The sequence below is a fragment of the Ursus arctos genome, unplaced genomic scaffold, assembly GCF_023065955.2.
Source record: "Ursus arctos isolate Adak ecotype North America unplaced genomic scaffold, UrsArc2.0 scaffold_19, whole genome shotgun sequence".
NCBI lineage: Eukaryota > Metazoa > Chordata > Mammalia > Carnivora > Ursidae > Ursus > Ursus arctos.
Window position 1 is genome coordinate 55444446 of NW_026622863.1, and position 8636 is coordinate 55453081.

Sequence of the window (8636 nt, forward strand, 5' to 3'; positions counted from 1 at the left end):
ACCTTTTTTTAAATGTCCTTTTTATTTGTACACAGTATCATTAGAAATCTTGTTTATCTGCTCCAATCTACAATGATAAAAGAATTAATCCACTTACCTCATGAATTCTAAAAGAAATTAAGGGCATAAAGGAGGTTAGAACATTGCCCACCGTTATAGTACAGTCACTTCTTACCTTATTTCTGAGTAAGTTGTCTCATTTGATAATTCTGTGTTGTTTAGTACAAAGAGAACTGAGACTGTGTCCCATGTGTTTTCACTTTCTGATTGGATCTATGTCCAACTCAGGTGTCCTTTTAGATTGAAATGTTTTGATAGGAAATGCTCGAATGTGTATATATTATGTAAGAAGTAATGGTAGGTATCTGTATTTATTAAAATATTTAGCTCACAAATTTAAATTTAGTAAAGAAGTTACTAGGTTTTTCATTCATGTCCCTCAACATATCAGAGTCATGATATAACTTAATCCCAAATGTTTATTTTATGTATTACTGATGACCAGCACTTTTACAACTTTCATTTCTTCCTTTATTTTCAAATAAAGAGGGTTTTTTTGTTTGTTTTTTTGTTTGTTTGTTTATGGGGTTGGTTTTTTTTTTTAATCCTACAGGATGGCTTAAAGCTCTCATTATTGTGCAGGAATGGGAACACTATATTAATACTATAATAAATTTCTCCAGTGTCTTTTATTTTTTATTTTAATGTTTTTTTATTATATTATGTTAGTCTCCATACAGTACATCCCTGGTTTCTGATGTAAGGCTCGATGCTTCATTAGTTGCGTATAACACCCAGTGCACCATGCAATACGTGCCCTCCTTACTACCCATCACCAGCCTATCCCATCCCCCACCCCAGCCCCTCTGAAGCCCTCAGTTTTTTTCTCTCTCCAGTGTCTTTTTTTTTTTTTTTTAAGATTTTTATTTATTTATTCGACAGAGAGAGAGACAGCCAGCGAGAGAGGGAACACAAGCAGGGGGAGTGGGAGAGGAAGAAGCAGGCTCCCAGTGGAGGAGCCTGACGTGGGACTCGATCCCATAATGCCGGGATCACGCCCTGAGCCGAAGGCAGACGCTTAATGACTGAGCCATCCAGGCGCCCCTACAAGGATCCTTTTTAAAAAAATATGTATAATTGATTCAGAAATTTGGGGGGTTAAAATTTCTCTCATTCTTGTTTTACAATTCCACAACAATGCTTCCTTTTGTGTGATACGTTCCACAGCCTTAATTAATTGTGCTTTTATTTTTTGTCTCTGTTCCGTTTTTAGGTAACAATTTTCAACTTCGTACATTTTAAGACTGTGAAGGGTGTACTTCAAATAGGAATCAGCCATCTGTCAATTGCCAATAATATTACCTGGGTATTTGTTTGTATAAATATTACCCATACATTGCTGGTTCATGATTTATCTTGTTTGTTTCTTTTCTTGGTTTAGTGGTCAGTGGCTGTTTTATCCTTCCTTGGTGAATTGTTATAATAAAATTAAGGTTATCATCTATTTAAGGATGAATTTATATTCCCTTTGTGAGAGAAATGCCATTCTGAATTGAAGGTAAGATTTTATTTTATTTATTTATTTTTAAAGATTTTATTTATTTATTTGACAGAGAGAGAGACAGCCAGCGAGAGAGGGAACACAAGCAGGGGGAGTGGGAGAGGAAGAAGCAGGCTCCCAGCGGAGGAGCCTGATGTGGGGCTCGATCCCGTAACGCCGGGATCACGCCCTGAGCCGGAGGCAGACACTTAACGATGCACCACCCAGGTGCCCCTGAAGGTAAGACTTTAAAACTCATAATGTTGTATCAGTTTTAGGTTTTATAATTTACTCTTAATTGTGGCTGTAAACATATGCCATAAAATCTACCATTTTAACCATTTTATTTATTTTTTAAAGATTTTATTTTTGTGAGAAACAGAGCACAAGCAGGGGGAGGGGTAGAAGGAGAAGCCGACTCCCTGCTGAGCAGGGAGCCCGATGCAGGAATCGATCCCATGGCTCTGGGATCATGACCTGACCTGAAGGCAGATGCTTTACTGACTGAGCCACCCAGGCGCCCCATTTTAACCATTTTAATCTGTAGCGTGAAGTATATTTATGTTGTTGTAAAACCAACCTCTGGAATGTCTCATCTTGCAAAACAGAAACTCATGACTTTCTTCCTTTTTTCTTCCTACCTTCCTCACTCTCTCCTTTCCTTCCTTCCGTCTCTTCCACTATCTTAGGTTAGTCACATAAGCGAACTCAGTGTTATCTGTCTCTGTTTTTTTCGCTTCACATAACATCATTGATGTGGGAAACAAAGGCAAAAGAAAAAAATGTAAATTCCCTTACTGTCTACAGCCCATTGACAAGTCCTTGAAACAGGCAGCGTGACCTTCCTCGAAGAATTCTGCTGCCTCCATGTTAATACTTCGCTAAGGGCAAAAGTGCAGTCTTGGGGCGCCTGGGTGGCACAGCGGTTAAGCGTCTGCCTTCGGCTCAGGGCGTGATCCCGGCGTTATGGGATCGAGCCCCACATCAGGCTCCTCTGCTATGAGCCTGCTTCTTCCTCTCCCACTCCCCCTGCTTGTGTTCCCTCTCTCGCTGGCTGTCTCTCTCTCTGTCGAATAAATAAATAAAATCTTAAAAAAAAAAAAAAGTGCAATCTTACCTCAACATCATCCCAACCCTCCTCCTCCAGGCCCTGTAAGTCCACAGTAACATATAAAAGTTCCTTAGCAAACTTCCATTATCTTTATCGCCCAGATATGTCAGCAATCATCCTCCAAGAATATGGTCCACCAATACACATCTGAAGGGTCTCATGATCAAGGCTTTATGTGTTATTTATTTATTTTTCTTTTAGAGATAGAGAGAGTGTGCAAAGGGGGGTGAGGGGCAGAGGGAGAGGAAGAGAGAGAATCTCGAGCAGACTCCACAATCAGCATGGAGCCTAATTTGGGACTTGATCTCTTGACCCTGAAATCAAGAGTGTGACGCTTACCTGACTGAGCCCCCCAGACGCTGCATCACTAACGTTGTATTAGACAGTAATAAATGACGTTTTCCTAACTACAGCTAGCCCCCCCGAAGGTCCTGGCAACCTTGCTTCCATAATGCCCTGGAGGCTGGTGCTGCCCCAGACCCCACCCCACTTACATGAGCTGTAAGTTGTAAGACATTTTTTTTTTTTTAAAGATTTTATTTATTTATTCGACAGAGATAGAGACAGCCAGCGAGAGAGGGAACACAAGCAGGGGGAGTGGGAGAGGAAGAAGCAGGCTCATAGCGGAGGAGCCGGACGTGGGGCTCGATCCCAGAACGCCGGGATCACGCCCTGAGCCAAAGGCAGACGCTCAACCGCTGTGCCACCCAGGCGCCCCAAGACATTTTTTTCTTTTGTCTTTGTCCTCCACGTCAGTGAGAACACTTAAGATGCTCTCGCCTAGCAAATTTCAAGCGTACAATAACGCTCCTATTAACCACAGTCACCAGGCTGTCATCCAACACTCAGTGCTCATCTAGCCTGCCTAAGTGAGCCCTCGGACCATCCGATCCACATCTCAACATTCCCCCATCCTCAGCCCCGGCCACAAAAATGCTAATCTGTTCTAGTTTGCCTTTTTAAAAAGATTCTGCATATATGTGATTTCATACAGTATCTTTTTTCTACGTGTGGCTTATTTAACAAAACGTCCTCCACTTTTATTCTGTTGCTACGAACAGAAGACTTTCCTTCTTTTCTGAAGCTGATATATATGTATATATATATATATATATATATATATACATATATATCGAGAATAAATTAGATGAGACGAGAGAGAATACCAGAGATTAACTTTTTATATCACACCAGGTGCCTGCCTGGTGTGGCAGAAAGTTGTTTGACAATGATGGGGTTTTGGAATATAGGTGAGGGTCAGTGGGGTAGAGTCCGGAGCCGACCAAGAAAGAATTCTTGAGGCATCTTGGTGGAAAACGGTGGTTTATGAAAGCACGGGGACAGGACCCGTGGGCAGAAGGAGCTGCTGCCTGGGTTGTGAGGGGTGGCTGATTATATACTGTGGGGTTGGGGGAGAGAAGGATAAAGGGAGGTTTCTGAGAACCTACTTTCATATGTTAAAGAAGACTCACGGGATACCAGAGGCCCTGCCATTGTCAAGTTAAGGTTGTTCTTCCCTCTAACAAGGCATTGACATGAAGACAGTTGGGAGCTTCCTGCAGGAACATTACACTCTGTCCACTTCAAGTATCTGTCAATGGGCTACAGATTATAAGGATATTTAATTGTATCTACATTTCCTTCTGGAAGCTAGGTTATTGATAAAAATGCTTTCTTCTTGTAGACTAAGACAATTGTAAACTGAGGGAGACTCTGGTCCTGCAGAACTATGATCTCTGTAACTATTTGTTTTTCTTTCCTTGGCTGAGTGCCTGAGGAATGTCACAGATGTCCCGTGGTGGGGGTGGGGTGGGGTGTCAGCTTCTGCTTTGTCCTCAGCCAGCCTTCTGTTCCCTCATCCACAGCATGGGCTCTTTCCTTTTTCCTGTGAATGACTTCGCCCTTTTTGAAATTCTAACCCCCTGTGCCCTGCTCCTGATGTCACGGGGTTTGGTTGCATCAATCACCCATCTTGGGGCCTCTTATTTTTTGAGGTCCCCAAACTTAAGTGTTTCCTCTTGTGAATCTGTCTTACGACAGCTTAATTATTAGACGAGCTGAAGAATCAAGAAGAGACGAAGAAAAATGTTTTCCTCTCCTACACACTCATTTTGTGGTCGAAAACGGACCTCCGTGCTTCAGACTCAAGTTATAACGCGAAGACACAGTTTGAGGACAAAAGCAGCAACAGCTTTATGGCTTTGCCAGCAAAGGAGGCCACCGCGGGTCAGGGCCTTCAAGCCTGCAAGCCCACCCAGAGCCAGGGGCTGGGGTTTGCGGGGAAATGCAGGGTCTAGCCGGATTCCACAGGAATTGTGTCTGTGCTGCTGGCCCTGTTCCTCACGTTCTCAGGGTGCAACCAGGTTCCTGAAACAAAGGGCTGAGAAGATCAGAGGCGAGGTCTGTGATGAGAGAAAAAGGTTATCAAAGCAGCTGTTTGATTTTTGTTAAAATTTTCTTTTTTTAAGATTTTATTTATTTGAGAGACAGAGCCCGAGCAGGGGGAGGGGCAGGCAGAGGGAGAAGCTGGCTCCCCACTGAGCAGGGACCCTTACCTGGGGCTGGATCCCAGGACCCTGGGATCATGACCTGAGTCAAAGACAGATGCTTAACCAACCAAGCCACCAGGCCCCACAGTTTTTGTTCAACTTCATGCTTTTAATTGGTTTCCATTTCAGTCACCAGGACAACTATGGTAAGACCATTTCGTATTTCACAGTGAGAAACCACTCAATATTTTCTAGAATGGCTTAAATAAAGAAAAAGGGTAACATCAAAATTCAGTGAAAATGTCGAGGAATTAGCATTCACATATATTGCTGATGGGAGTGTAAAAAGTACATTCACTTCGGAAAACCGGCAGTTCCTTATGAAAATATACATTTACCTATGGAAGGGGAGCATTCTGTCATACCAAAATATGTCTCTTTGGGCTAAGAATTATTTTAGGCTGTTACTTAGAGAGAGAGAGAGAGAGAGTGCGAGCACACAAGCAGGAGGAGCAGCAGAGGGAGAAGCAGGCTCCCCACCGAGCAAGGAGCCCGATGCAGGACTCAATCCCGGGACCCCGGGATCATGACCTGAGCCGAAGGCAGACACTTAACCGACTGAACCACCCAGGTGTCCCCAGGTTACTTTAAAAAAGCGATAGAAAAGGAAAAACTCTGAAACCCCCTGTTTACTTTCGTAAGAGACATTTGCGTCTCTAAGGAACGCTCCATTTGTAAGGTGTCTCCCTCTGTAGCAGAAAGAGGGAGAATGTGTTAATCTCCAGAAACTCCCATCAGTGGAGAAGGCGTGGGTCTAAGTTAGGATAAGAATCGTAGCCTTCGTTCCCTTGCTTTGCGTGGTCAGCTCCCCAGATGCTTCCTGACAGGATCATGTGTGGAGTTTCAAAAACGGTCAACCCTGAGATTTGGCAATTGGTTTGGGCGAAAACAGCAGTGTTGTGTTAATGAAGAGCTCCAGGTGATTCTCAGTGAGTCAGGGGGAAGCACGAGGGCTTCTGGTGATTGTATGAGAGCTGAGAGCAGGCTCTGGCTCAGGGAGAGGTGACAGGGTCTCTGCTACGTGAGGGTCAGGTCCGTGCAGCACACGGTTCCTGTGCCGTAGCTGAATTTGTGGGCGTCTGTGGGAGGGGAGGCCCCCCGGAAGCAGAGAAGGAAAAGTCAGGGATTGGTAGGAGCTCAGAGTACCTGAATGGCGCCAGACACAAAGGACTAGGAATTTGGGCCTTTTTTGCATCTTAAAGTCCTGCCTGCCGCACGCAGTTTACATGCGAAGAGGCTCTGTTGGGGGCTTTACAGGCAAAGGATCCTGATGCAGCCGATACACCTTATATACCTTGTGAGAAAGGCCTCTAGAAGACGAGGTGAAAGGAGAAATGGCCAGTTCTCAGGTAAGCCTTGCGTCTGTGGTCCGAGGCCGTGTCATCTTTTTCTCCTAAAATTCCTTGCATTTGCAAATTGTAAATGTTGACTCCTTTACTCCTGATGTTTCTGCTTTATGTTTTCAGGTAATTTTTAAACCTTTTCAGAAAAAATACCCAAGATTATTAGGTCTTTACAACACTTCTCCCCTATATTCTAGAGCCTTCTCTCCAACCTGGCTTCCAATAGGCATCAACAGTTGTCACTTTATGTTTTTTTTTTTTCTGGATTTTAAAAATTTATTCACATACCTCTTAGAAAACTTAAGCTGAATTTTTTTAAGATTTAATTTTATTTATTTGAGAGAGAGCAAGAGAGAGAGAGCATGAGCATGGGGAGGGGTGGAGGGAGAGGGAGAAGCAGACTCCCTGCCAACCAGGGAGCCCAATGTGGGGCTGGATCCCAGGACCCCGGGATCTTGACCTGAGGCACCCAGGTGCCCGTAGGCTGAAATTAAAACAAAACAAAAACCTGAAGCAAACAACTTCACAAAAAACATACGTTTGAGTGATGTCTCTAACGTGGCCTATAGATATGGATTCAGAGTCACATTTACATATTGGTCCCAATAACAAACATACCATTAATGACAAATTCATGAAAAAACTTCTTGTTCAAGTCAGACTCCCAAGGCTCAGCGGAGGCACAGAGAGAGGAGGGCCACCTAACCCCCCTGACCCCCAATCCAAGAGGCCGTAGAGGCAAAGTCTGAATCACTACAGTGGCATTGAGCCCACTTCTCAGATCTTCAGCTTGGAGATCATTGGGGGCTTATCACAAAGGCTTGCTGGGTGCCGCCCCAGTTTCTGGTTCATGGTGATGGGGCCCAAGGATCTGCATTTGTACTAGGTTTCTAACGTGATGCTACTGGTCCGATGGCCACACTCGGAGAACCGGCTGGAGTGCTTGGGGCTGCCCCTCAGTGAAGACGTTGAGTTCTGTCTTCCTAGGGAAAAGCCGTTCCTGACCGGCTCTGTCCTGGCTTACCTGAACTTCGGCAGTGGGCCTGGGTCACCATAATAGGTCGCCCAATCAGCCTCCTGTTTTTGAACAGGCAGAGTCGCCAAACTGGTAAAACACTCATTCTGGGTCTCCAAACAGCACGCGTGAAGGAAAACAGAAGTGTGGCAGTGCCCAGCCCGGTGCCAGCCAGAATCCCTGTTCTCAAGCTCTTATACTGACTCCAAACCCCCGGAGGGTTGAACATAGAACTCACTTCTCAGCCAGCTGACAGCTCCTGCAGTGTTTCCTGAGTCCCAGGTGGCACCTACAATAGAAAATAGAACACCAGGGGCGCCTGGGTGGCACAGCGGTTAAGCGTCTGCCTTCGGCTCAGGGTGTGATCCCGGCGTTATGGGATCCATCCCCACATCAGGCTCCTCTGCTGGAAGCCTGCTTCTTCCTCTCCCACTCCCCCTGCTTGTGTTCCCTCTCTCGCTGGCTGTCTCTATCTCTGTCGAATAAATAAATAAAATCTTAAAAAAAAAAAGAAAAAAAAGAAAATAGAACACCAGAGCCCTTGCCCTGCTGGAGAGGCCGTGGGACGGGTGGCAGTCGGCCCTGCTTGCGGACTTCTGAGGAAGGAGCCTGTTGCCCAACCCCGGAGCTGAAGCCCTTGGCGGCCGGAGCTGCCCTGGAGGACACTGATCCCAGAGAGGCGCGCAGGTCTTTGCCATCCGCAGAGGTCGACAGGGCGCTGAACCGGCCTGCAGTGCCCAGCACGTGCCAGCCTTTGGCAGGCCCCATGGGAAAAGAAATCTTAATAATTGACCAGAGATTGGGAGGCATTGTGGTGTAGTGCAAACAACACTGAGTTGGGAGTTGACCTTGTTCTAGTTCTGGACTGTTCCTACCTGGCAGTGTGTGATTCTTTCTTTTTCTTTCTTTTCTTTTCTTTTCTTTTCTTTCTTTCTTTCTTTCTTTCTTTCTTTCTTCTCTTTCTTTCTTCTTTCTTTCTTTCTTTCTTTCTTTCTTTCTTTCTTTCTTTCTTTCTTTCCCTCTTTCTTTCCCTCTTTCTTTCTCCCTTTCCTCCCTTCCTTTCCCTTTCAGTTTGGGA